The sequence below is a fragment of the Lithobates pipiens genome, unplaced genomic scaffold (assembly GCF_037356315.1).
Source record: "Lithobates pipiens isolate NorthernLeopardFrog02 unplaced genomic scaffold, aLitPip1_a1.2 Scaffold_16, whole genome shotgun sequence".
Classification (NCBI taxonomy): domain Eukaryota; kingdom Metazoa; phylum Chordata; class Amphibia; order Anura; family Ranidae; genus Lithobates; species Lithobates pipiens.
The window spans coordinates 108,456,802-108,483,450 of NW_027507748.1; positions in this window are offsets into that span (position 1 = coordinate 108,456,802).

Consider the following 26,649-nt stretch of genomic DNA (forward strand, 5'->3'; position numbering starts at 1 on the left):
AACAGTTAAAGAATCCAGTTGCGAGTGGCTATTCCCTGGATTATGTACAGAGAAAGACTTTTGTTGAGGTCAGCAGTTCCAAGCACCTGAGCTACACTTTAGCCTCATACCCTCTATTCCCAACTTAGAGACTGAGTTTGTTCGACTGTTTTATGCAAAATAAAAATCCTAACAAGGAATTCAAGTGTCAGTCTCAACAGTTACTGGGTCATCAACCCTAGGAACCCCTAGACAAGGACGAGTTACGAGCTGGTGGAGGTAATCAGTAAGTCCAGAAAAATTCAGCCGCTCCTTCAGGGGTAAGTGCTACACTATTATAGATACCGGTAATTTGAAAATAACTGCACCATGTGTTATACCAGAAGCATAACTTGCATGTTGCTATAAATGGGTCAAGTTGAAAAAAAAAATCACCTTTTTCTAGAGAAAACTGCAAAGTTTTAAGATTCCTGAGTTTCCAGATGAATGGAATTGTTTTTTTTTTTTTTTTTTTTTTACTATGCTCATATACCAAGTATGCCTAAACCACACTTTTGAGCCATGTCCACTGAAGATAAGCCACCTCACTCTCGCGACTCGCGCCGCACCCGCACCCCACCACTGTGCAGATCACATGCAATGTCTGTGCGATGCAAATTCAGCCATACAGATTGTGTGCCAGGTCACACTAGCACAATACAGGAACCAGAATGATTCCAGTGCTGGTTCCCGCATTGCATAGGACTTGCACGCAGTTCACACTGCCCTACGTGAACCACTGAGGATGTCAATAGAAACTTAATGACACCCCCAGTTCGCTCGCATATTGCAGTGCAAACTGTCAAATAGTGCAGGAATCGGATCACATGGGACACCCATGCAATCCAATTTCAGTGCGTACCAAAAAAAGGGTCCCGCACCATTTTGGTGCGAATGTGATATGAATTCAGCCATACAAAGTGTAATGCTGTGCGAATCACATGAGATGTTTAACATTGCACCAATGTGAATCCACACTGTATGGCTGAATTTGCATCGCATTCGCACCCAAATGATGCAGGACCCTTTTTTTGGTCTGCACTAGAATCGGATTCCTGCACCATTTGACAGTTCGCACTGCGATATTTCAAATCTATCTGGGGGTGTTATTAACTTTCTATTTACACCCTCAGTGGTTCTCATAGGGCAGAGTGAACTGCGTGCGAGTCCTATGTGCCGGGAACTGGCACTGGAATCATGCTAGTGTAAACCTCAATGATCAGAATGTGGAAACTCAACCAGTGGTGGTCACTCATAAGGGGCGCAGGGGCACTGCCCCCTAATCTCCATGCGTCCAGCCCCTAATCTCGATGCATAGATTTCTATGGGGGTTTTTTTATTTATTTTTTAGACACACATAATCAGAGCCTGAGGTTCTAATTGATTTCAAAATGGGTGGGCTCAGGGTGCAGAGCACTGCACCCTGAGCCCACCCACTTGTGTGACAATAGTGAACTAATATTCACTATTGTTTTTGCTATTGTTTTCCTGCTTCTCCTCCCAGCTAATCAGGAAGCGGGTTTTAAGACCTGATTGGCCAGAAGGAGAAGCGACCGGATTGGCTGGTAGGAGAAGCAGTGGTGGAGCCGCTGAAGCTGCCTGGGAAGCTGCCGAAGAGGAGAAGCCACCAAAGCCACCTGGGAAGCCGGAGAGGAGGAGAAGCAGTGAGGAAGCCACCAAAGCTGCCCGGGAAGCCGACAAGGAGGCCCCCTACATTAGGCTTGTGATGACGTGATGATTACATGCCTGAAAAAGGGGCCGCGACTCTGAAATGTTGCACTTGTCCTTGTGATGTGATGAACAGGCTGCTAGTAAAAAATACTAATAAATGCACATTTTGTTACCTGCAAAAAGATGTGCATTTATTATTTTTATTTTTTTTTACAAAAAGGGGAACTTCTCCTTTTAGGTTCAGTAAAAAAAAAAAAAAAAAAAAAAAAAACAGCTGTGACAAGGCATACATTGGATTAATTTAATTAATTATTACATTTTATGAATCAGGTTTACACCCACTTTAAGGCTGGGAGTACATCAATTCGCATGTCAGGAGATTGTGACCAGCTCTCCACAGCAGCTCCAGTGCAAATTGCACTGCTGCCAGGAGGAAAGGCTCCTAGGACAGTTTGCAAAACGTCCTGTGTGCATGAGGACTAAAGATAGGGAAGGATAGTATTTAATCGTGGAGATTATCAGCTGGCAGCAATTGCTTGCTTCAATTGTTGGGCTACTGGCTCCTCTGATCCCCCCTACCCCTGCCAATGTAATCTTTTGGTGCGGCGGGTGTTATTAGACCAAATTGACAGGCACTTATCAAGAATGCTGACTATGCCCCCCTTTCCTCCCCACTCCTCCATTCATAGAAGTTGTACTATGATGAATAGTGAATGGAGGGCAGATGATTGAAAAGTCCTCCTCCATTCATAGATTACATTTTTTTTTATAGAAGCTATAGTATAACTTTCTTGATCATACATCACGGGACACAGGAGCTTCATTACATAGTGGGTTATATAGGCACCTCTGGTGATTGGACACTGGTTGACCCTAATTAAGGAGAATTCCTCCCCTATATAACCCCTCCCATCCGGGAGGCACCTCAGTTTTTTCGCCAGTGTCTGGTCGATGGTCACGTAAAACTTAGCTCTATGCGGGTCCCGGCGAGGGCCGAAGGGCTACAACAAACCGGATCCATACCTCGGGCCGATATTTGACTCCCAAGATGGTATGGTACCCGGGCCTCGTCTGCCGAAGACACGAGGTTTTGCCTGTAAGTCCTCTCCATTGGAAGACTGGACTCTGGGACAACCAGACTTGGGGTACTGTTGACTCAGGGCGCCCGTAAGTTTCTGGCAGAGTTTTTTACAAGGTCCAGGTAGGAGGATCTTTTCGTAAGAACCCCAGATACGCCTGAAGGTTGGCTAACAATACCCGCCGTGATGGGTGAAGGCTGGAATTGGTCTGAACACAGCAATTCCTGCGGCGGGGAACAGGTATGGGAAGTCATCCTATATATTTAATATATGAATGGATTTCTTCATTGTGAGTAGTTGTATGTCTTACCTGGTTTCCACCACTTGAGGGAGTAAGAGCAGCCTGATGCATACTTACATGCCTTTCAATACAAACACGCTCAGTGAAATGCCTGGTTCTCCCAGCTACTCACGTCTCCTTGCAGTCCCTGCCACAATAAAGGTAAAAAAGGGGTCCCACGCAGATCAGGGGGTCCCATGTCACTCCTTTTGGGTTCTCCTCCCCCCCCGGATCCCGCGGTCCTCGTGCACGCGCGCCGGGCGCGCTCCCGGCCTAATGGGGAAGGGGGGGGGTGTGGCTGCCAGCTGTGCACAATCAGGTGCTCTATGCTGCAATGCAGGCGCCAAAACGGCCGATTTAAAAGCCCAGAGCGTCAGGGGACTGTAAGGTGAGACACAGGAGCTGTGGGCTGTAAGCATCCGTGGGATTGGATCCAGGCGAACCTTAAGACACCTACTCAGCATCATATTGTGCAGTTAAGCTAATATTGATTTATTGTGAGACTTTAAGCACAAACAAGTGATTGCATTTTACATTAGTAACTCTGCTTTGTAGCTCAGTACTATGTCTCCTCGTAAGAGGGTTTCAGGGGCAGGTAACAAAAGCACTGGCAAATCACCGCCTAGGTCCAGGGGTTCCAAGAGTGCATGCAGATTACCATCCCCCTCTGCAAGAGTGGAGCCTGCATCTCAAGACGAGTCAGTGCCCCTTTCAGGCTTTGCAGCCTCTCCTAATGTCGCAGCCCCGGTCTATGTCACTGAGGACTCCCTTAGGGCTTCATTGGAGAGTTTTGAAGGGAGGATAATGAATTTTATTTCTGCTTCCCTAAAAGATAGCAGAAAAAGGGGTAGATCCCCTCCCTCTGCTGAAATCCCTCTCTCAGACAGTTGCTCTGAAAATGAGGAGAGATCCCTATCTTTAGAAAGGGATCATGAGCAGTCGGATCAGTCAGAGGATGAGGAGTTAGTCCCCTCCTCCCAGGCACTCAGAAAGCAGGTGCAGTATTATACTGAATTGGTGCGTACCACATTCAGAATGCCGCCTGCTGAAGTCGCTACATCCTCTGTCTCTTCCCTGGGAGTCAGGAAAGCCCCACAGACTGCTTGTTCCTTCCCAATTCATCCTTTAATGGCTGACTTGATGTATGAGGACTGGGGACATCCCGATAAACTGTTTACTCCTCCCAAGAGGTTTTCTATGAATTATCCCGTGGAGGAAAGTTTCACCAAGAAATGGGGGGCCCCGTCTGTTGATGCGGCTATCTCTTGTGTGAATAAAAACCTAACTTGTCCTTTGGATAATGCACAGGTATTTAAGGATCCAGCTGACAAAAGGCTGGAAACCTTGTTAAAAGCCTCCTTTTCCATGGCCGGCGCTGTGGTGCAACCTACAGTCGCAGCCGTGGGGTTGTGTCAGTTCCTTAAGGAACAGGTCAAACAAATGTTTGAACTCCTCCCCAGCGAGGAAGTAGTGAAATATGCAGAGATGCCTCACATCTTATGTTTCATAATTGATGCGATTTTGGGTTCTGTCCAACAAGCATCACGTTTGTCCCTCATGTTGGTACACATGCGTAGGGCTCTATGGCTAAAAAATTGGGCCGCTGAGATGTCATGCAAGAAGCATTTGGCTGGGTTCCCATTTAAAGGGGAACATTTGTTTGGAGAAGAACTAGATAAATTCGTCCAAAATATCTCAGGAGGTAAATCTACACTCCTTCCAGTCAAGAAGAGTAAGCGTCCCTCATTCAGGCGTACTCTTTCTCCCGAAGCGTCAAGCTCTAAACAGTGGCGATGGCCTTCCCAGCCCTCCGCTGCTAGAAAGCCTCAGGGCCGAGCCCAGGGACAGAAGAGGATTTGGGGGCGGAAGCCTGCCAAGCAAACCTCCAAGACCTCCTTGTGAAGGGGCGCCCCCGCTCGGCCGAGTGGGGGGAAGGCTCCTGCGGTTTGCAGGCGCCTGGCGGGAGGAGATTCAGGACAAATGGGTGATCTCTTCGGTATCTCTGGGCTACAGGCTAGAATTTCAGAAGATTCCACCCTCTCGTTTTCTAAGGTCAAGGATCCCCAAGGATCCGATAGAGCGGAAACCGCTACTCCTGGCCTTAGATCAGTTACTATCCCAAGGAGTGATAGTAGAGGTGAGCCCGAAAGATCAGGGTTCAGGTTTTTATTCGAATCTCTTCACCGTTCCAAAACCAAACGGAAGTGTCAGACCTATCTTGGATCTGAGAGACTTAAACCGGTTTCTACACATCCAGACCTTCCGGATGCAGTCTATACGCACTGTGGTTTCCTCCCTGCAGGGAGGAGAATTCATGGCATCAATAGATATCAGAGATGCATATCTCCATGTGCCAATATTTCCCGCACACCAGAAGTTTCTAAGGTTCGCGGTAGAGCAGCGCCACTTTCAATTTGTGGCCCTGCCATTCGGCCTAGCTACGGCCCCCCGAGTCTTCACGAAGATTCTAGACCCTCTCTTAGCAACTTTAAGAGTTCAGGGCATAGCCGTCATGGCTTACCTAGACGACTTGCTTCTCGTAGAGAGAACTATAACGAGCCTAAGTCGCAGCGTCACCAAAACGCTAGAACATCTGGGCCGCCTAGGTTGGATTATAAACCTAGAAAAGTCGTCTCTGCAACCGACCACCAGGTTGGATTACCTGGGTCTCATTATCGACACCGCTCAGGGCAGGGTGTTCCTTCCAAGGCCAAAGGCCTTGGCCATTGGAGATCTGGTGCGCCTAGTTCTGGGCAGAAGATCTCCCTCTATTCGCCTATGTATGAGACTGTTGGGAAAGATGGTCGCCTCATTCGAGGCTGTCCCATTTGCCCAGTTCCACTCAAGGCCCCTGCAAAGATGCATCCTTGCGATTTGGAACAGGAAGCCCCAATTTCTGGATCTTCCTATGCGTTTATCCCCCCGGGCACGCAAGAGTCTTGTTTGGTGGTTACAAACCAGAAATTTGCTAAAAGGCAAAACCTTTCTTCCCCTCTCATGGAAGATTGTCACAACGGATGCCAGCCTGACAGGCTGGGGAGCCGTATTAGAGGGAACATGCTCGCAGGGAAAATGGTCTGCGACCGAAAGTCTGTTGCCCATAAATATCCTAGAGATTCGGGCAGTTTACATGGCACTCAGAGAGTGGTCTCACAGACTGCGAGGCTTCCCGGTTCGGATTCAGTCCGACAATGCCACCGCGGTGGCTTATATCAATCACCAGGGCGGTACCAGAAGTCTGGTGGCCCAAAACGAGGTGAATCGCATACTTGTCTGGGCAGAAGAGCATGTTCCGTGCCTCTCTGCAGTCTTCATCCCAGGAGTGGAGAATTGGCAGGCGGATTATCTCAGCCGCCAGCAGTTGTGCCCAGGAGAATGGGCTCTGCACCCCGATGTGTTTCGAGACATATGTTACAGGTGGGGCACTCCAGACGTGGATCTGTTTGCGTCCAGATTCAACAGGAAACTGGACAACTTTGTGTCAAGGACAAGAGATGCACTTGCTCAGGGGTCAGATGCTCTGACGGTTCCCTGGAGTCAGTACAACCTGATCTATGCCTTCCCCCCGAACCCGCTACTGTCACGGTTCCTGGGAAGGGTCAAGAGGGAGGCGAAGTCGGTCCTTCTAGTGGCCCCGGCTTGGCCCAGGCGACCATGGTTCGCAGAAATCATGAAGCTAGCAGTGGGCAGGCCATGGACCCTCCCTCTCCGGCCAGATCTGCTCTCGCAGGGCCCAATTTACCATCCTGCTTTACGCAGTCTGAATTTGACGGTCTGGCTGCTGAGACCCACATTTTAAAAGGCTGTGGTCTTTCGGGGCCAGTCCTTTCCACTCTGGTCAATGCCAGAAAGCCGGCCTCCAGGCGTATCTATTACAAAATCTGGAGGGCGTATGTTTCCTGGTGTGAACCCAGGAGATGGCATCCCAGAAGGTATGTCATTAACAGAATCTTGGCCTTTCTCCAATCAGGCCTTGAATTGAATTTGGCCATAAGCACCATCAAGGTGCAGATTTCGGCCCTGTCGGTCTTTTTTCAAAGACCGCTTGCATCACATTCCCTGGTATGGGCCTTTATCCAGGGGGCTATGCGGATGAGACCGCCAGTCAGACCTCCGGTATGCCCATGGGATCTGAATTTGGTTCTCTCGGCCTTAGTAGCCCAACCATTTGAACCTTTGCATCTTGCTTAGTTAGTCCTCTTGACAAAGAAGCTAGTCTTCCTAGTAGCCATATCCACGGCTAGAAGGGTATCAGAATTGGCAGCTCTTTCTTGTAAAGAGCCCTATTTAATTATCCATAAGGACCGGGTGGTTATGCGTCCCAACAGGTCCTTTCTACCTAAGGTGGTTTCAGGTTTTCATCTGAATCAAGATATGATCCTACCATCCTTTTTTCCAAATCCTCAGTCCATAGAGGAAGAGTCCTTACACACTTTAGATGTGGTTAGAGCAATCAGTCTTTATCTTCAAGCTACTGCTCTGATAAGAAAAACTGACTGCTTATTTATTCTGCCAGAAGGCCCTAGAAGGGGTCAGGCAGCGTCAAAGTCCACTCTCTCGAGATGGATCAGACAGGTTATTTCTCAGGCCTATAGCTTAAAGGGGAAGATTCCTCCTTTTCAGGTGAAAGCGCACTCTACTAGGGCTGTCAGTGCTTCTTGGGCAGTGCATCACCAGGCCTCCCTGGCTCAGATCTGTAAGGCTGCGACTTGGTCATCAATCCACACATTCACCAGATTCTATCAGGTGGATGTCAGAGGGCAAGAGGATATCGCCTTCGGGCGCAGTGTACTGCAGGCTGCAGTTTAGGTCCTCAGGTCCCTGGCGGTCTATGCTTATGATCTGTGTCTCCCTCCCCTCAACCTGAGCATTGCTTTGGGACATCCCACTATGTAATGAAGCTCCTGTGTCCCGTGATGTATGATCAAGAAAATGGGATTTTTATATACAGCTTACCTGTAAAATCCTTTTCTTGAGAGTACATCACGGGACACAGGGCTCCCGCCCCTCTTGGGTTTTACGTGGTTCTTATTGCTTTGCTACAAAACTGAGGTGCCTCCCGGATGGGAGGGGTTATATAGGGGAGGAATTCTCCTTAATTAGGGTCAACCAGTGTCCAATCACCAGAGGTGCCTATATAACCCACTATGTAATGAAGCTCCTGTGTCCCGTGATGTACTCTCAAGAAAAGGATTTTACAGGTAAGCTGTATATAAAAATCCCATTTTTATGAATAAGGGAGGAGGATAAAAGGGCAGCCATATCTGGCACTCTTGATGAGTGCCTGTCAAACTTCCATTGGCTCTATCAACCCACAGTTCCCCAGAAGATTATGATGGAGGATGGTATATAATGTCCCTTGTAACCCAAAAGGGGTGTTTTGTCTACTTGTTTGCACCCCCCCCTTCACTACCACATTTGGCACTTTTTGGGGGGGAGTGGGTACCTGATTTTGATGGGTATTCACTTCCACTTCTGCCTCAGATTGCCACAGTGAACTGAGCAAGATGTTTGCCCCCCCCTTCCCGAACAGTCTTCTGGGACACATCACAGGTCCCAGAAGACTATGAGCCCATTCACAAGGTGCGGTGCAACTCACGCATGCACAGTATGACACTGGCTATGAACATCCCATTTCCCTTAATTCAGATGCAGGCACCTGCACTCAAAGCCAATTGAAGAATTGGCTCAAGTGATGACATCGTGTGGATCCCTGGACAGGTAAGTGTCCTTATATTAAAAGTCTTGGAATACCTCTAGTGGTGGACTTTTAAGGCATGTACAGTAAATATCAAATTGTAAAGATTCAAAACTGTTTTTTTATTGAAAAGATTAAGAATATACATAAAACAAGGAATGCATAAATACACTGGTAATCTGTACATATATAGGTTACTTGAAATACCCTACGCGTTTCGGAGAGACTAAATCTCCTTCTTCAGGGAATATGTACAATTGTAAGAGATAATCTATTGGAACAGAAAATAAAATATACATTAGAAAATAATTCCTATCTTCAGGAAAAATGCATACATAGTATATTCCATATACTTTACTATTGTAATAGTCACTCACATATTCAAAACAGTGTGTTGAATAGACATTCCATCAGATTTGTGATTAAAAACATGACAGAGAACCAGGGTGGGTGTTGCCGATGGTTGTTTTACCCACTTGAGGCCTTCCAATGTGGTCACTCCAACAGAAAGGGCCGAGAGACCAGAAAGATATCAAAGAGAGACCAAACCCCCAGCACTGATGGGCAGTTGGAGCTGAAAGCTCCCAACCCGGGAGAGACACTGGGGCAAAGCGAATGGTCCTAGGTAAAAAAGAGTAAACAAAATGAGATCTATTTTTCAAACCCACCACAGGGAGAGCAGGGAAAAAGAATCCACCCCCCCCCCCCCCCCCCTCATAATATATGGCCAGGCAGCACTATAAAAAGACCAGGATATTAAATAGGCCACCATAATGTGCCTGTATCTTGTTATAGTGATTTTAGATAATGTTAGATTAGGAAATAGGGTAATTTTGATTAAAGATAACCAATAAAATGAATTATAATAAACAAGTAAACCAAATGGGAATTATGCTAATAGAATTTAATTTAATTACCACAAGTAATGTAGATATACTTCATTCCTTAATGATTATCATTAAATGTAAATTATCCATATGCTAGCATAATTCCCATTTGGTTTACTTGTTTATTATAATTAAGTAAAGAGGAAGTAAAGGCAAAAAATAAATAAAATAAAAAACACACCCTGTAGGCAAAGGCATAATGAGCTAGTATGCATAGCATACTGCTCATTATGAATAACTTACCTGAGAACGAAGCCCCCGAAGCCGTCCTCCTTCTTCCTCTTCGCCACTGCCATGTATCCCGGAGCGACTTCCGGGTCTCGCTGCTCCGGGGCTGTGATTCGCCGCAACCGCGACAACGCCACTCCCGCGCATGCGCACAGGAGCCGACACTCGCGACATTTCGCCGCGATCTGCGGCCTGCCCAGTGCGCCTGCGTGCCGATGTCTACGGCGCATGCGCTGTAGACAGTGGTGGCTGTCTTCGGGTAAATATCTCCTAAACCATATAGGTTTTGGAGCTATTTCTTGGACCTAATCTAGGCTTACCTGTAGGTCAAAGTGGTTTGTAAGGGTTTACAACCACTTTAAATATAATTCTTTTTCCCTGCTCTCCCCGTGATGAGTTTGAAAAATATATCTCATTTTGTTTACCCTTTTTTACCTAGGACCGTTCGCTTTGCCCCAGTGTCTCTCCCGGGTTGGGAGCTTTCAGCTCCAACTGCCCATCAGTGCTGGGGGTTTGGACTCTCTTTGATATCTTGCTGGTCTCTCGCCCCTTTCTGACAGAGTGACTACATTGAAAGGCCTCAAGTGGGCAAAACAACCATCGGCAACACCCACCCTGGTTCTCTGTCATGTTTTTAATCACAAATCTGATGGAATGTGTCATGGTTATGCAATAGTTTGTCTGCTTACCTGTTTCCATGTGTTCATCTAGAGACCAGCCGACCCTAACCTGTCTGCTTTTGTAATCCATCCTCTGGCATGGCTCCACCCTAGCTCCTATCAGGGAGCTCTATATTAACCTGTGCACTGCAGGCCAACCCTGCTGATCAACCTTTGTGTGTTAGCTTCCTGTTACCTGCCGTGTGCTCTTCTGTTGTTCCGTTACCGACTTTGGAGTGTCCTGGACTATCCCCGTTTGCCTGTGATCCTGACCTTTTGGCATGTCCCTGACTATTCCTGTCTGCTTGTGGCCCCGACCTTGGCTTTGTCCCTCACTTTCCCTATCCTCCTGTTGCCTACTGTGGGTGTGAGTTGGGGGACCCTGGGGGTCATGACCTGGAGCCAGTTGCAGCCAAGTCCATCCTCACCACTAGAGGCACTGGTGAACACCTGCTGGCTCTTAGACTCCACGCCCCAGGGAATCTTACGCTCTAATCCCAGTGGGATCTGTCTCCCGTCTGCAGCAGTCAGCCGTAGGGTCCACAACCTTGCGGTGCACTCCTGATCCCTACGGTGTGCATCTGTCACCTCGCCTCAAGGTGACCTGACAAAATGTCTATTCAACACACTGTTTTGAATATGTGCGTGACTATTACAATAGTGAAGTATATGGAATATACTATGTATGCGTCTTTCCTGAAGATAGGAATTATTTTCTAATGTATATTTTATTTTCTGTTCCAATAGATTATCTCTTACAATAGTACATATACCCTGAAGAAGGAGATTTAGTCTCTCCGAAATGCGTAGGGTATTTCAAGTAACCTATAAAGGTACAGATTACCAGTGTATTTATGTATTCCTTGTTTTATGTATTTTCTTAATCTTTTCAATAAAAAACTGTTTGAATCTTTACAATTTGATATTTACTGTAAGTGCCTTAAAAGTCCACCACTAGGTATTCCAGGATTCTGGTCTATAACTTTGGATGTGGCACACAAAATTGTAAAATTATTGCCTCCCACACATTTATATTAAAAGTCAGTAGCTGTAGTATTTGTAGCTGCTGACTCTTACATTTTTTCTGAAGAAGCTTGGAGCTCCTCTTTAAGGAGCTTTCCATCTAGGGTTCCTATCTCACATAAATATACTGTACATGCTAGGACTGACAGGAACCAGTTAACCTACCAGCATGTTTTTGGAGTATAGCTGGTAACTTTTACAAAACAGTGCCTTCTTCCAACAAGCCAAAGACTTCAGCTCTGTTTTCTGTACCATTTTGGATTTGAGTGCAAACTGTGACTTCCTGAACATTCACATGGGTTGGGGGAGGACAACCCAGCTGGAAAAATATATAAGAAGTAGTGTTGCGCAGTACTGGGTTGGGTGATATTATCCTGAGAGGTTAGTAAATTCTGTCCACATCACAATAATTAAAGTTAGATGTGTTATCGCCCAGACTAAAAGGGGATATATGGGCGGCTAAAATTGGCGAAATAATATGAAAAAAATGATGCTCAAGTGTGAACGAATATGAGTGGGTGACTTCTACGTCACAATGTGAATAGCAAAGTATATCCAATGGTAAGCAAAATAAATAGTGATTCTTAATGCGATTAACAAAATCGCATAAGAAGTGCCAGTGCTAGATAGTGAATAAATCTATAGAAATATCAACTACACCATAAATAAAAACCAATGTGCATAAAAAAGTCATTAAAAAACACAAGAATTATGTGAAACAGGTTTGCTAGTGGCTAGGAAATCGCATAAAGTGCCAGTGCCGAAAATTATTGTAAATAAATGCGTATAAATATCTTTATACCATGTGCTAAATTGTGTAAATACGGTGAACACGTAAAATCATGTGACATACACAAAATCGTGTCAAAGAAAACAACACATAAGAAAAGGATCTCTGTAAAAATATTCTCAGTAAGTGTGCACAGTGATTTAAAAAACTATATCAACCAATAGATAAAAAGATTGCACAATCACATATATCAGGTTTGTGTCCATTCAAGATGTGCGATAACTGGTGGCGATTATATTCAAAATCGCATGCAACAAAAAACGCATGAAGTGCTGGTATCAGATTTTTTTGTGCACTGTAAAGTAACGTTGCAAACAGTGATGGTATTAGTGATGGTGACTATATCCCGCGTGGTCCTGTGTACTCAGGGTATGGATGTCCCCTTACCTTACAGCTGTAAGGTAACAGCGTTTGACATGTATATCCTCAGGCTTCCTGGTGGTCTTTTATCCCTCGAGGTCCTATCCTTATGGCCCCGGAAACTGGCGTCTCCTGCCTATTACACCGTGTTGGTCTCCTTAAGTGGACGTTCAGCGGTACTCAGCATAGGGGGGGGGGGGGTTGTTAGGTTGCCTCAGCGGTGGTTGTTATGTGAGGGTTAAACAGATAAAAAAGGGGAGCCCCATAGTGTAGTAATTTTGAACAAGATTTAAGTTTTATTTAAATATAGTGGATAAAATACTCACAAACATATAGAGATTTCTTTGCAATGTAAAAACGAGCCTCGAGCTCGATTACGTCACTTCCGGTAGCGTCCCGACGCGTGTTCGTCACGGTCACGTGACTTCATCAGGGGATGATCCCCTGATGAAGTCACGTGACCGTGACGAACACGCGTCGGGACGCTACCGGAAGTGACGTAATCGAGCTCGAGGCTCGTTTTTACATTGCAAAGAAATCTCTATATGTTTGTGAGTATTTTATCCACTATATTTAAATAAAACTTAAATCTTGTTCAAAATTACTACACTATGGGGCTCCCCTTTTTTATCTGTTTAACCCTCACATAACAACCACCGCTGAGGCAACCTAACAACCCCCCCCCCCCCCTATGCTGAGTACCGCTGAACGTCCACTTAAGGAGACCAACACGGTGTAATAGGCAGGAGACGCCAGTTTCCGGGGCCATAAGGATAGGACCTCGAGGGATAAAAGACCACCAGGAAGCCTGAGGATATACATGTCAAACGCTGTTACCTTACAGCTGTAAGGTAAGGGGACATCCATACCCTGAGTACACAGGACCACGCGGGATATAGTCACCATCACTAATACCATCACTGTTTGCAACGTTACTTTACAGTGCACAAAAAAATCTGATACCAGCACTTCATGCGTTTTTTGTTGCATGCGATTTTGAATATAATCGCCACCAGTTATCGCACATCTTGAATGGACACAAACCTGATATATGTGATTGTGCAATCTTTTTATCTATTGGTTGATATAGTTTTTTAAATCACTGTGCACACTTACTGAGAATATTTTTACAGAGATCCTTTTCTTATGTGTTGTTTTCTTTGACACGATTTTGTGTATGTCACATGATTTTACGTGTTCACCGTATTTACACAATTTAGCACATGGTATAAAGATATTTATACGCATTTATTTACAATAATTTTCGGCACTGGCACTTTATGCGATTTCCTAGCCACTAGCAAACCTGTTTCACATAATTCTTGTGTTTTTTAATGACTTTTTTATGCACATTGGTTTTTATTTATGGTGTAGTTGATATTTCTATAGATTTATTCACTATCTAGCACTGGCACTTCTTATGCGATTTTGTTAATCGCATTAAGAATCACTATTTATTTTGCTTACCATTGGATATACTTTGCTATTCACATTGTGACGTAGAAGTCACCCACTCATATTCGTTCACACTTGAGCATCATTTTTTTCATATTATTTCGCCAATTTTAGCCGCCCATATATCCCCTTTTAGTCTGGGCGATAACACATCTAACTTTAATTATTGTGATGTGGACAGAATTTACTAACCTCTCAGGATAATATCACCCAACCCAGTACTGCGCAACACTACTTCTTATATATTTTTCCTGTAAAAAGGGTTCAAGTACCCCACTTCCAGTGTATGCAGCAGTACAAAATTAGATCCTTGTTCTCTTCCCTGATTAGGCGCAGGAATAACCCCTTAATACTTAACCCAGCTGGAAAAATTACTTGCTAGCGAAAACAAAAAAAAAATCAGAATGTGTAAAAGGTAGGGGAGAAGTCCAGGATTATGCAATCTCTAAAGGAAGAGGTGAAGTTCTCTTTAAGCCCTTGTACACATGGTAGGACATTCCGACAACAAAATCCGTTGGATTTTGTCCGATGGATTTTTGTTCCGAAACTGGCGATCGTTCGGAACGTGATGACGTTATTTAGTTACGACGGGACTACGATCAGGCTAGTAGCCAATAGCTTCGGTCTAGGAATTTGATCTGAGCATGCGTGGCACTTTGTCTACAAACGATCGGACAAAGTCCGATCGGATCACGTTGTCGGAAATTTTTTATATCCAGCTCTCAAACTTTGTTGGTCGGACATTCCGACGGAAAAAGTCCGATGGAGCCCACACACAGTCGGATTATTCGACAACGCGGTCCGATCGGACATTTTCCGTCGGAATGTCCGACCGTGTGTAGAAGGGCTTAGAGTGTACTGTATCTGTATGGCTGTGGAAGGGATTATAGCCCCTCTATGGGGTAGATACAGGTGCAACTGCCTTAATATCCACAGTAAAGTGCTGTTGATGTTATATGAAATAATAATAAAACTGTTATTACAATTGACAAACGTGTTGCCCCGGCCCATTCCATTTATCTTCATGACTTATAAATCCAAGGATAAAGTGTCAAAGCTATCTATATTCCTAGAGCCATAAAAAGAGTTCTGTTCAGCCTCGCTTATCACACCTAAAGACCGAAGCCTAACCTCTTAATCATCGCAATAACCTTTATAGACTACTTCAGCTTGAAAAAGTCTCACTAGTACATTTCCCATACAGTGTTGTCGTTGGTGCAGTATACGTAAAAATGTGTCCTTATTAACATACCTCCCAACATTTTGAGATGGGAATGAGAGACACCTTCTAGCAAATGTATGCAGTCATAAGACATGCCCCCTGCCACACCCCCTTAAAGGAGAATTAACCCAAAAAAGTTAATTAAATCCATAAGGGCTTTTTTTTACCACTACTATTACTTTATATTGGCTTTTAAAACTACAAATGCAACAATTTAGAATTTGGATGAAAGGTTTAACACTTTTTGAAAGATAAAAAGTGCATTTTATGGGGGGGGGGGGGGGGGGGAGCAGATGGACAATGCTCGAAATCAGGGACAGTCCCTCGAAATCAGGCACAGTTGGAAGCTATGCTATTAATGAGCCACAAAGCTGCATTAACCCCCCTGACGGTATTCCCGAGTCTGACTCGGGGTGGATTTTTTATACCAAAAGCGGTATCCCCGAGTCAGACTCGGGACAGCGTCGCTGGATCCAGGAGGAGGTTTCCTTACCTTCTCCTTCGAATCCAGCGATGTCTCCCCGCTGTACGAGCGAGCCGTGCCTCGCTCGATCTATCACATCGGCGATCTCCGTGCCCTGCGAGCGTTGCGACGCACGGGCACAGGGATCGGCGCCAAATTCAAAAAGTGAAATAAACAGTATACATACAGTATAATGTAATCTTACAGATTACATTGCTGTATGTAAATATTTCACATCCCCTTTGTCCCTAGTGGTCTGCCCAGTGTCCTGCATGCAGTTTTATATTGTAAAAACTGTTCTTTATGCCTGGAAACTGGAGATTGTCCATAGCAACCAAAACTGTCACTGTACATCAAAAATGATTTTAGACCAGCTAGAAAACAGCGATAATAAATTAGAATGACTCGCAGAATTGAGCGATAGCGATTTGTGGGGAGATCCGTCATCAAATACTGAAAAGTAATGACAGTGACAATTCTGCAACTCGGCAAATTTCAGTGTTTTTGATTAGATTACATTATTGAATAATTTTTATTATTGTTATATTATTATTTGGTACAATTATTTATAATTATTTATTATATTATAATTTATGATTTAATTTTTCAAACTTTATCATACCTGGGATGTCTGCTAGACTCTGGTTTGGACAGATTTAAGAGAGTTATTCCTAAGAATTGCAGGACTACAATATAAAACGCCAAATTTTCATGCAAAATAATGGTACCGCTTTTAGCACCTAAAATCCGAAATAATGGTACCGCCAGGGAGGTTAAGGTGAGTCTTATATTATTCCCAGAGTTCTGTTTATTGTTTTGTTTTTCATCATGAATTTTCCATAGCACTCGTAACACTCATGTAATGCAAGGGCCTGCCTGATTGCATACAAATTGAAACTCCTAAGGTTTGACCTCATATTATATGGTTTTGGTAAATCTGAAGGAAAAAAAATCAGCAGAAAATCTGATGGTGTGTATGAGGCTTTAAAGCAGGATTCCGCTCTTTTTTTTTTTTCTTACCTGTGTTACAGGTGGGCGACTGCTACCTTCGCTTAGCATCCACGTCCGGCGTTTTTTTTGACCCCCGGCGCGACGATTCTTTTCCTCGGGATGACTTTAAAAAAAGTGCTCTGGCGTTTTCCATTTTAAGTGTGGGCGTCTGAAGCCCACAGGCATTTACTTCCTGTGTATCGATGACGCTCGGCTCCCAGCATGCTCCGCTCCATCTCGCACATGCTCAGTGTGCAATAGTGGTAATGGCAGATACAGCTGCCTGCCCACTTTAAAAATGGCAAATTCGGACACGACCTCGTCACGTGACCGGCGTCCTAACGAAATCTCGCGAGATTTCGCAATTTCATTGTCCCCCCCATGGATTCTTGGGAAATAGCTTAGAAATTTCCCAGGGACCATTGCGAGGACGATAACCACGCCTACTCCCACGGGAGGACAACCCGGAAGTCAGCATAAACATCTGAAATAAAAGGTAAGTAAAGAATAATTTTTTTTTTCAGGGTTCATTTAGGTAAGTATTCAATCTGGTGATTTTAATAAGATGAAGTTTCATTTTTAGGTACCAAACCGCTTTAAGGTGTAAACAGTTTCTTACTGTGGCATAAAAGTCAATCAAATACAGTGGGTATAGAAAATAATCGCCCCCCTTTCACATTTTGTTGCTTTACAGCCTGAAATAAAGACATACACAGTTTTTGTTTTATCCAGCTGTATTTACTCATTGCAACTTATAACATCCAAGTGAAAGAAGTAACACGAAAATGGAAAAAAACCATTCAAAAACAGAATCACTGCGTTATAAAAAGGCTCACCCCCTTGTGTCAGTATTTTGCTGAACAACCGTTTGCTTTAATGCCAGCCTTTAGTCTATTGGAATATGTCCAGGGGCGGACTGACCATTCGCCCACTCGGGCACCTCCCGAGGGCCCCGGGCCACTAGGGGGCCCCATCAGGGTTGCCAGCCTCAGTAAAACCAGGGACAATATGTAAAAATCTGTTTTTTTTTTTACATCTGTCTCTGTAATGTCCCTTACTGACATTCTTTTGCTCTAAAAATCCCGAGATCATAGCTGCCCCACCTCTCCGGTACCTTCTCAAAGAAGCCAATAAAAACATGTCTGTGTATACTGTGTGTACATGTATGTGTGTACTGTGTGATTGTATACTGTGTGTGTGTTTGTGTATATTATGTGCCCCCATAATCTCCGATTGCCTGGGGGCCCCATAATCTCCTATTGCCCAGGGGCCCCATGAGTTGTCAGTCCGCCCTTGGATATGTCTCTACTAACTTTGCACATCTAGACTTTGCAATATTTGCCCACTCTTCTTTGCAGACAAGGACTCCTCCTTACTTAGAGGTATGACATTTGTAGCCTCATTTAGTTTGAATGAATGGGAACTGGGTCAGCAATAAACTACAAAAAAACTGTGATCCGCTAACTCTGTACTTAAAATAACCTTTAGTAAAAGTTATTAGACTACTAAATGGCTAGTCTGAAGCCTCTCAAAAGGGGTGCATGTAAGGCAGGTGTATCAGAAAAACAGGGCTTACATCATGGAATGTGTACTACTAAAGGTCTACAAGTGAAGGATGCCGCGAGTGGAAGATCTGATTGCTGGTGCCATGAGTAACCAGTAGTGTGTTTGGTGCTTAAGCTGTCAGCTGGGTGTACATTGTGACTAAGCAAGGATGACAGTGCACTCTGGTAGTGAAGATGTTTCTGAGTATAACTCCCTCCCCAGCAACCAATGCCTGATACCCGTGACCACATCACAGAGCCTCTGTGTATCTATCTTCATGTCATGGGGACAGGGCCACTGATAAGGCAGTACAGTCAGGCCTCCTGTACTGGGCCTGGGCCCCATCAGTTCAAAAGGGGGGCCCAGGCACATACTGAGCAAGAGCACCGGCTGTATGTCTTATTGCAGACACCCATCCTCTTCTACCTCCTCCTGCAGTGCTGCCAGCTTCTCCTCCTCTTTATCCCTCCAGCTGCACTGCAGGGGGATTGGTACTAGCACATGGGCCCCTTCCATCTGCTCTTGGACCCCCATGTGCCCCTTTACCCTTTAGCGCTGCTGGCTTCCCTCCTCTCCTCTCCAGCTGGCAGCTGCTATGGGCACACAGGGGGATGTTTCAGTATGGAGAGCAGAGGTACTGGCCCTTTCCTTTCCTGAATGAACACAGTGAGCAATCAGTACCAATCCCTCATGTGTCCATTCATCACAGAAGCATAGTAAACTGTGTTTATTATGCTTCAGTTTGTGAATGAGCAGGAAGCCTCAGAGTAATTCCTATTCATTCATCTGTGCAGCTGATGCAGCAGAGAAAGTGACTGATAAATGTCCTCTGTCATTTTCAGCCAGGGGGGGCCTGTCAGGTAGACTGTATGTGGCCCTGTGATTTCTAATAGCAGTCCTCCATGGGGAAGAAAGTGTAAGGGGGACTCTTGGAAGTCACAGCAAGTGTCGGCTTGATTCTAGTAGCAAATCACTGGGAGTGAGGTGACATGAAAACTATGCTGGAGAGCGGGATACTACAGGCTCTAAAAAGTGGTGCACCATGGAAGGCAGACTGTGCACAGTTAATAAAGTGTAACGTCGCTGTGAAATGGATAAAACACAAATTGTGCCACAGCATGTTTGTGTTTGGAGTGCCACCCTAATGCAGATTTCTCTTGACCACAACTGCATAGTTGGGCATTAGCGAGAAAAGCTTCCAGAGTGCCTTAAGTCTTGCCCACAAGCTCAGCCACGCAGGCTGGAGGGAATACTTACCTGAGAAAATCCCTCCTCCCCTTCTGAAGACTCCTGGGATCTATTACATCATTTGCTTAGGCCTGGAAGCCAGGAAGTAACTGAAAAAAAATTCATAAAGTTTAAAACAAGTAAATTTGATATAATTTCCCAGACATCTCAACCTTCAAAAACGAATTTTAGGGAGGTGGTGCTTCACGCCCGCAAATGCACCCCCCACACCCAGCGGCAAAATATTTTTTAAATTACTTTTGCATCATTTTTTCGCAGTGCTTCTGGGGAAGGGGGTGGGTGGCAGCAGAAGGTGTCAGTCGTTTTTTTTTTTTTTTAATAATTGATTTTTTTACAATTTAATTTGTTTTAATTTTTTTTTCACAATGCTTTTTGGGGGGAGGGGAGTGGACAGTGGTGGTAGGGTAGGGGAGAGTGGTGTCAGTAGTTTATTTTATTTTTTTACACTTTTTCATTTTTTTACAATATTGTTATTTTATAAATTTTTTTTGGGGGGGGGGGGCTTTGGTGAGATGTCAGGGGTATAAACAGAACCCTGATATCTCCCCTTTGAGACAGACCAAGGGACTGAGGACACATTCCCCAGTCCCTTTCTCAGCACCAAAGATGAATGAACAGGAGACAGAGGCTCCTGTCCATTCATAAAGTTTACTCTGCTCAGTAATCACAGGAAACAGGAACGATCTCGCTCACTGTGTCCAATTACTAGTTCCCCCCCAGCTAGCAGGAGAGGAGAGGAGGGGAGCCGGTTGTGGGGGACAAGGGGGGCCAGAGAAGGACAAGGAGGGGGACGGGGGAGGAGTACACAGAGCAGCTGGGAAAGATCAGTGCGGCTGGAGGGAAAGCTCTTATCACCGATCTCCCTGTATATCTTTTTATCTGTCAGCCACAAGAGGGAGAGAAGGAGAAGCGGCTGTCAGCTAAAAATCTGTACAAAGGAGGTCGTGATCACAGCTGATCCCCGCCGCACCGATCATTTCCGGTAGATTGGGAGGTGCTTAAGGGTATGCGGGAGCCGTCGCAGAAATGCAGGAGTCTCCCACACCTTCCCTGGAGACTTGAGATGTCTGATTTCCTAATTATTTGCTAATGCTAGCAACATAGGCATACCTCCCAACTTTTTGAGGTGGGAATGAGGGACACCTATTAGCAAAAGTATGTAGGCATGTGACAATCGTACAAAAAAATGATTATTTAAATCCACGAGTACAAGTGTTTTTCTTTTTTACCACTGCTATTCCTAATTTAGAAACTGGATGAAAGATTTAGCACTGGGAAACACTATTTGAAAGATAAATAGTGCATTTTTTAAACAACTATGTAGATTGACTAAAATGAGGAACAGAGGGACTTTATTCCAAATCAGGGACAGTGCTTCGGAATCAGGGACAGTTGGGAGTTATGGTATAGGGCAGTGATGGCGAACCTTGGCACCCCAGATGTTTTCAAACTACATTTCCCATGATGCTGATGCACTCTTCAGTGTGGTTGAGCATCATGGGAAATGTAGTTCCAAAACATCTGGGGTGCCAAGGTTCGCAATCACTGGTATAGGGACTACAAATAGTCAATGCTGATTGAGAGAGTGAAGTTCCACTTTTGTGCCAGAAAGTCCATTTGTCAGTAAAACCAAAATGCCCCTGATCAAAGAAACACACATGCTGTGCATGTACCTACATGTGCACGTGGGCATTAGCAGGCTCATGAGTGTGAGAATGCTCGTTTGAATGGAATTTGATGCCCAGTATTTAAAGCAGTGCAGGTCTTATGGTGATTGCTGAGTGGTCATCAGCTCCTTCTGCCTCTGACCTGATGCCATGCTTACATCTGCATCCTGACTCTGCTTGTTCCTGAACCCATGTTGCTGTCTCCAGCTTGTGACCTGACCTTGCCTCCTACCCGCTGTCCCAATATCTTTTCGCTTGCCTGATACTGACCTTGGCCTGGCTCTGACTCCGCTCCTGGTTACCGGTTGTTGCCAACTTCTGCCTGCTTGACCATGCATCTGAGATCCTGCATCTACCAGTTGCCAACTTTACTGCTGCACTGTCTTCAGCTTTGCATATGCTACAAGATCTCTCGACCCTGATCCCCTACAGGCACCCATGCCACTCTGTGCCCTGTTATACCCTATCATTTCCAGGGGAAACAGGAGAAGAGGTATAAGGGATGCCCTCTCAACAGCTCAGTGATCTGACTTTCTGTTAGAGGGTGTTTATGTATGTTCTCCATGGTCCCACTGTATGTAAGAACATAGCCACCCTCTATTGCCTGCTCCCAAGATGAACTAGGGACTATGATTTGTAGTGTGCATAGAGCAGTGCACATGACTGCAACTAAGGTGTATTGCTTGTTCCAAGGAAACTGAAGTGAGGGGGAGAAAGTGAGGTTAGAGAACTCACAGAAGACATTACAAGGAGGCTGAAAAACATAACAAGAGTTTTATGAAAAATAGATTACAGGGCCATAGGTTTTGTGCTGCCCTAGGCCTGACTAAACACGTGCACCCTCTAATTTAAATATGACCCATCCCTTCCTGTCAAGGCCACACCCTTTGCTGATTAAGACCCGCCCTAACATTTTCGAGTGGGGGCACTAGTTTCGGGGGGGTGTGCAATGGATGCATAGATTTCCTCTCACTTCTTGTTTGTCTATAGGGCAGGAAGTGAAGGGAAATCTCTGCAATGGGACAGGAATGGTAAAAAATGAGGTAGTGAGGCAGCCAAGAAGATTTGTGGTCCAGGATGTTAGGACAGTCAAATTTAGAAGCGGCACTCCCCCCCCCCCCACATTTGCGGAATGCCGGCCACCCGCATACCGGAAGCAGTGTGCGGCTGCTTTATGGAGGCGCTAGACTAATTTGCCTAACAGTGTAGCGCAAGCCGGTGGGCACTCTTTCCCTGCTGCCCCCTGCAAAATGCTGCCCTAGGCCTGGGCCTTGTCAGCCTAGGCCAGGATACAGCGTTGCATTAAGGAGTGGATCTGTAGGGGTTATTTATGGAACATAAGGGCATAATTTAGTCACCTCTGAATTCCAAAAAGCTACTGCACCTTTTATTTTAATTCCTAGGATTATGTCACTTGTATAGAGCTTTTCTGTAAGTGTGAAAAAAAAAACAAATGTTGACCTAATAGCTATTTGAATAGTGACACCTACAGACTGAAGTAAGGTATTACACTATATTTAATGAGAAACCAATTTGAACTATAGATATTGCCACTGCTGATTTATTATAAAGCACTTAGGGGGTTATTTACGAAAGGCAAATCCACTTTGCACTACAAGTGCACTTGGAAGTGCAGTCGCTGTAGATCCGATGGGTACATGCAAGGGAAATAAAAAAACAAAATTTTAGCTTGCACATGATTGGATGATAAAATCAGCAGCGCTTCCCCTCATTTCATATCTACCCCTCAGATCTACAGCGACTGCAATTCCAAGTGCACTTCTAGTGCAAAGTGGATTTGCCTTTAGTAAATCAACCCCCTTAGGCTATAATCATCATCCTCACATCACTGCATAGTGAGTCACAGACTCAAAACAAACAAGCATCCAGTGTAGGGATTGGCAGATCTGATATACACATACACCATCAGAGTCAGGGTCTCACTATGTAGCAAAGGAAGGCTAAGAATTGCAGAGCAGAAAATTGCACATTAAAAACGACAATGGAAAACCCACGCCCATATTTCTATACTGTTTTTTCCCAAAAATGATATGGAAGATGATCAAACAATGATTTGTTATTTAACAATTTAGTGTAATTTTAAAGAAACTATGTAGAAATGCTATTCTGAAGACTGCCATCTTCTATTCAATCACATGACCTGAACTAATATCCTAATTAAGCCTAGGTTCCTCCATGTGTGTGTCGGGAATACTTGCAAAATCACATGTTTTCCTGACCCTGCTCTTTGGCAGTCATATGGGGTTGCAATTAATTCCTAATGGCATCCCACACATTGGCAAAACACCTGTGGTTTTGCACGCATGAACCTGCGTGGTGTTTTAGCTCCATGTGGTTCTGTGCATTGTGATTTTTAACAAGGATCCAGGACTTTTTAGCCAGGCTTCTGTTGGTAGAGCAGCCCATTGAGATGAATGGCCTGCCACAGAATGTAGGTCACACAAATATGCCCGAGTGTCACTGGTGTTTGCATATAAAGGAAGTCTTGATAAAGAAACACTCCGCATGCAGACAAGATCATACGCAGGAGACACCTGAAAGTGTTTGTAAATGGAAGCATAGAATGTATTACTACTAAAAACAAATTTTTAAGGCAAATGCAAAAAAATAGTTTAAAACAAGTAAATATAATATACCTTCCTATTTAAAGTGACTGTAGGTCAGCTTCATGTTTTATTTTTTTTAAATAACAAACATGTTATACTTACCTCCACCGTGCAGCTCGTTTTGCACAGAGATGCCCAATGCCGGTGCCACAGAGAGGAGGGGGAGACTAGCGGGGCTTCGTTCCCCTGCATCACTGGACCCTGGGACCATGAGACAACACCCTAAGAGAAGCGCTCTCCCTGATAGTACGGGCACATTCCCGAGTCCAACATTTGCATCCATAGACACGAATGCCGGACTCAGCCCTCCCCCCGGCGCCCATGTCATTGGATTTGATTGACAGCAATGGGAGCCAATGGCTGCGCTGCTATCAATCTATCCAATCAAGAGCCCAGAACCCTGAGCAGAGAGGGGCTCAGGTAAGTAAAACGGGGTAGGCTGGGGGGCGGTCACTGCGAGAAGTTTTTTCACTTTAATGCATAGGATGCATTAAGGTGAAAAAACACAAGGGTTTACAACCCCTTTAATTACTAATGCTAGCAGCATAAAGATTATAAACAGTTAACGTTGATTGAGAGATTAAAGTTCTGTTTTAAATAGTAAAACTATGTTAGATTAAATTGTTTTATCTGAGAGTGAAACTGTCTGTGTAGGGTGCTTATTCAGCAGTGGCCATACTGGGAGCACAGACTGGTCTAAAGGAGACATGTCAATGCATAAAGCAATGCTTAAAGCGGAGTTCTGCTTAAAAAAAAAGTCAGCAGCTACAATTACTACGGCTGCTGACTTTTAATAATAATCGGACACTTGTCCCAGGGTCCAGTGATGCAGGGGAACGAAGCCCCGCTAGTCTCCCCCTCCTCTCTGTGGCACCGGCATTGTAACTGTGGGCGCCCGGCTGTGGCTTCACATCTGGGCACCCACTGCGCATGCACGAGCCGTGCCATGTGCCGTGACTGGGCGGGCAATCATCTGGGACCTGTGACGTGTCCCAGATGATTTCTGAGATGGAGGGGGGAGAGGTGATCTCCCTTCCGGTGCCGTGGTGTACCGGGAGGAAGTGGGAGCTGGGACCCTCTGAAAAGAGGGTACCCCCTCCCCCCCAAAAAAATTACATGCCAAATGTGGCATTTCAGGGGGTCACCTCCCTTAAAGCGGAAGTTCCATTTCTGGGTGGAATTCCTGTTTAATACAGAACAGTGACCAAAACCGGTCTACAGATTGGGAGTTTAAACATTCCTTTGACTTTAATACCTACCTGCTTGTTCAAGGAAAGGGGATCAAAGTATTGAGGTCAGAGGCTGCTAGGCAACTAGCATTTTTCAGAAGCAATGGCAGCCTTTGTATTTCTCAATGTAAGTTTTCCGTTAAGAGAATTCTTTAAAATGATGCTCTTTCCTGCTAAACAGTTTGGTGTTCTATAGTATTCTATGTGATCGGAAAAATTTCTACATCGCTTTAGCTGTTCCAGAAGATAAAGCTATGTTTGCGGCACCTAATTCTATAAATTCCCAGTTTAACACTCCTAATGGGATTACGTGGAAGAGACATTTCTGTACTAGCGTGCGCTGAAAGCTCTTTCACTGGCGGTTCACAACAACTTTCTGATATTCACTTTCTGGAGTTCAGCACGTCTATAGTCAGGTTTAATCCGCACAGGGCAATCACAAAGCCAATCTTTCCGTCTCGCTTTCTGTCCTGTTATTGCAGTATTAGGCGGCTGTGGAATCCCGCTTTCCTGGAAGACGGGAAAGCAATCTGCCGATTAACTCGATGGCCAATGTTTATTTCCATTATTTGATATCATCAGCCTGCCGTGTTGTTTGTGTGACATATATGTTTGCCTCAGCTACCATAATAACACTACTTGTTGGCAGATCCCCGGAGTATATTCCTAACCCAGGTTTACAGTCTGTTCATATTGAATGTGTGACATATGGCAGTGACGTGCTGGTTAACATTGAGACAATCCACATTCCCTTGCTGTATGACGTGACCCAACAAATAACAATTTTATTTTTAGAAATAGCAGATTTCAACTTTGGGTGATAAAACTGGCAACTCAGTGGATTAACCACTTGCTGTCTGGGGCAGTTTTGACATTTTTTCACGTGTTAAAATCCCACATTGAAAGTGATACTAAAGTCTCTTTTTTTTCTTTAAAAATAACAAACATGTTATACTTACCTGCCCCGTGCAGTGGTTTTGAACAGAACAGCCAGAAACCTCCTTTTCTCGGATCCCTCTTCGGTGCTCCTGGCCCCTCCCTCCTGTTGAGTGTCCCCACAGCAAGCAGCTTGCTGTGGGGGGGCACTCAAGCCAGGCCACAACTCTCTGTGTCCATTCAGACACGAAGCCCTCTCTCTCCTGATTGACTAACTGACTTTGATTGGCGCCACTGCTGTGTCTCAGCCAATCAGGAGGGAGAGTCCTGAATGGCCGAGGCACTCATGCAAATCGCTGAATAGAGATGGGGCTCCTGTAAGTATTAAGGGGCTGAGTGGGTCTGCTACACACAGAAGGTTTTTTAAGCTAATGCATACAATGCATTAAGATAAAAAAAACCTTCTGCCTTTACAGCCACTTTAAATTTAAATTTAACATTGCTAAAAAAAAATATTTTGAACCCCCAAACATTATATATTTTCAGAAAGCAGAGGCCCTGGAAAATAAAATGGTGATTGTTGCAATTTTTTTGTCTTTAGGTATTTGTGCAACTGTTTAGGAAAAGACATTTT